Here is a 3811-nt window from a genome sequence, read left to right as displayed (position 1 = left end):
TTTGACAAACGAACAGATCTTCTGAGAGAGGAATTGATCATCAGATAAAGAAACTGATCAAGTGCCAAAGGAAAGGATCGTGTATAAGGGGGTTTGGAGCACTTGAAAGAGATTTGGTGCAGTTGGAAGGGATATGGATCAACAAGGGGTCCTTGTTGAGCCACATGATGAAGAGATGGGTTAAGAGGGATGCTCTTGATCCATCTTGTTCTCCTCTTGAGCCATCTTGTTTTCTTGTTGAGCCATGCACGACCTTGTTGAGCCATGCATGTGTCTGTTGCTCATGGTGATGCTGGTGCTCCAAGATTCATGTTGTGCGCCATACTTGATGCTTTTGTACCATTTAGATCCTTGTTGCACCAACTAGGGTTGTTGTTGAGCCATGAAGAAGTTGTTGTGCCATCATGGACCATCTTGGAACACGATGCGCCATATTGATCCCTTTGTCGTGTCATGTTGATCCAAGTATGCCTAGAAGATGATAATGCTCAAGAATGTTCCAGGAGATGTTGCATGGCAGATTATGATTGTTTGACACCCTTCATGGGCTTATGGGCTAATGGGCTCGGCCCATTAGGGTTTTAGCTCTGAAATAAAGAATAGGGATGCATGCTAGGTTATTTTGTATCTTGAATTCTAGAGTGATAGGCGAATCTTTGTGTAATTGTACTTGTAATCTCTGTGTTGAGAGCTCTGAAATAAAGAATACTCCTCTACTGCTCATAGACGTAGGTCAACTTAACCGAACCACATAAATATTTTGTCTTGTATGATTTTGGTTTTTTCTTGTTATCCGCTTTACTTCCTAACAATTATGGTTAATTGTTTTTTTCGGTTAATGGTTAATATCGATTATCCATAATGATAAAAATGATTTAAATTTTGAAATTGCATTTAAATAAAATGATTAAAAAAAGTACATTGCTATAAAAGTGAAAATAACAAATGGTTACCCTCGTCGTCCTTTCAATTCTATTGATAAATCTCATTATAATGCTTGTGTAATGGTATAATGAACTGAAAACACGAAGAAAAACAAATGGTAAATAAAAATAAAAATAAAAAAATAAAAAAAAAATAATAAAAAAAAAAAAAAAATCTAAAACATAACCATTTTTTAGTAATTTATATAAACATTACAATTGAACCGTTTGTATGCATATTTATAATAAAAACGTGAGACAAAAACACACCAACCATATATATGTTTTAACCATTTAGTCCCAATAGCATTATAGCAAATGATTTTCATCGCATCAACATACAAGACTGATTAAGGATGTGTTGATGTGAGTGATTGGATGACCGTTCGGTTAATAACGGTTCGATTATCCTATAAAATCAAAACTGAACAACTACTTATCAGTTAGCAAAATAAATAAATAAATAAACCGTATCATCAGTTTCAAAAATGATTAGGTTATATCGGTTAATTTTGTTTTGGTTCGGTTTTTATTTAGATGTCACTTCTATATGTGTCAATCCGAAAACCTTATTCCAAATACTATTGTTAAACAATTTCACATTTTTATAATTATCAGTGACAAAAAGAGATATAACACAGATGGAAAATATACAACTTCATTCTAAATTTGATTCGTTAACTCGACATTTTCGGTGAAAGAAACAACATATAGAATCTATATTTATAGCCAAATATATTTAATTAATCATTCAAACCTCTAAAAAAACTCATCACCTGCTATTGTTATCATGGTCGTGACATAACAATCGTGGCAAGATCCCCACCCCCTCCTCTTCGTGTACCCGTATTAAGTATTTATGGTATGGGTAACATTAAATTTCTAAAAACAAAAACTTGAACGTACTTTAAATATGGTTTAGTCAAAATGTCGAACCTAAACCTAAAATTATATTAGCATTATTTCCAATTTCTAGACACTTGGCTCATTTACGTTTACCTCTATATACCAATTACCAAATGAATTGATTCCTAATTAAAAAAACTTTGTATAATTAATATTGGTTTTTACGTATATTGACCAAAATATTAATTTCACTATGAACCTATAAAAAGAATATTACAAATAAAAAAAATAAAAAATAAATAGTAAAGAGCACAATGTTGAAACTTTGAACAAAATGATGTCGGTGCATTGGTCCATGAGTATGGAAACTTTGAGAACTCAAAAGAAAGATCGACATATTCTAGTTTAGTTGTAGTGACTACACAAAATTCATCGTCTACTCTTTTAATTTAAACTCCATTCTTTCCTTTTACTATTTATGATCACGAATTAATTAGGAATTTTACAACATATAATAGAGTCATATGTGACGTAATGTTAGGCTGATGTTTAGCTGTAATCTTAAAGCAAGTAGGCGTCTTTGAGAATATATTTTCTTTCTTGATTTGTAAGTTAGTGGAAACTGTATCCAGCACGTCAACAGTTAACAGATTACTCCTTTCTTATCTGTCCAAATGACAGATTTCGATTCCATTCCAACACAACACAAACCACCTTCCAATTCCGCCCATCTTTTTATATTATTGTTTAACACCTTGTTTCTATAATATTTATAAAAATTTACTAAGAAAATAATAAAAGAAGGTATACAATGATGATTAACAGCAAAAAGGAAGCCATGAATATGGGGTTTTACATGTGCTGCATGAACCCACATGGGCGGCTGTTTATGATCATCAGTTTCAAGAATTAATGAATGTAATCAATTGTATAACACTATCGACATGATTAATACACAACAAGTCTATACAAGATTCTAAAACGAAAGAACAAATGAATTTGATGATTATATGTTTTATTGGGTTTACGTCATGATCTTGAATTATTCCGTTTTGATCGAGAAACGCGGTTTCTTCATCGGAAGTGGACTTTCAACTTCTTGTTCGTTAATCAACATTTGGCTTTTCTTCCCACAGTCAACGCTCAAACCCATTTGGAATAAGTCGGGGAACGCCGGCAAGTTTAAGTCAAAGTCGCGCGGTTGACTAGGGGTGGAGGAAGCGCCTCCGTCTGATGTCGTTGTGACGGTGCTACCAGGGTTGTTGCCGTCGTAGTGCCGTCGTTTGTGACCACCAAGCGCCTGGCCGGTGGGAAACGTTCTATGACAGATGGAACACTCGTGTACTTTTCCACTAGGTTTCAAAACAGAAGAACTCGACAAGGTGGCGGTGGCGGCGGCGGAGGCGGAGGTGGACGGAATATGGTCGTCGGGAACGTTCTTCCGGTGACTAGCTTTATGTCCTCCAAGTGCTTGGTAAGAAGAGAACCCCTTGTTGCATACGCTACATTTGTAAGCCACCCGGGAGTCAGACTCATTTTCCGGCGGTGTGACGGTGGCTGTGGAGGTGGAGGTGGAGGTGGGGCTGCCGTTGGCTAGGAGCATCAAGCAGAGGGCTAAGTACTCTTCTTCTGTGGGTGGTTGTTGCGGAAGAGCAACATCGTGATCGGTGGTGGTTCTTGGGCGCTTAGATCGCTTGCCTTTGTTCCAAGAATCTTGAACATCCATGTCGCGGTGGCGGAGAGGCGGCGACGGTGATCCAAGAGCTTCGAGTGCCATTAAAGAAAGAAAGAGGTGGTGTTGAGTGATATAAGAGTGAAGAGTATAATGATTAATGAGGCCAAAAGATGTTTATATATATGGGAAGTTGCGTGAGGGGTAGCGGTGGGAGTGTTGTAGAGGTTAATCTTAATCTTAGTTGGATAGAATATTGGTGGAATTATTATAATATAAATTAATAAATTAATAAAATAATAAAATAACAAATGATATAATAACAAATGTGATTTGTGGGGAGAAGGGTGGCTACACGTTGAGTAGTTGG

The 3811-nt window shown here is 36.1% G+C and overlaps 1 pseudogene; it reads right to left on the bottom strand.

Moving 5' to 3' along the window:
• Positions 1-2524: 2524 nt before the first annotated feature.
• Positions 2525-3607, bottom strand: LOC145006495 (zinc finger protein ZAT10 pseudogene; annotated as a pseudogene).
• Between the last annotated feature and the right edge of the window lie 204 nt (positions 3608-3811).

The sequence above is a fragment of the Lactuca saligna genome, chromosome 7, assembly GCF_052625555.1.
Source record: "Lactuca saligna cultivar CGN05327 chromosome 7, ASM5262555v1, whole genome shotgun sequence".
NCBI classification, from domain to species: Eukaryota; Viridiplantae; Streptophyta; class Magnoliopsida; order Asterales; family Asteraceae; genus Lactuca; species Lactuca saligna.
The sequence above is the reverse complement of the archived record's forward strand: the minus strand, read 5'-3'. Positions and strand labels throughout refer to the sequence as shown.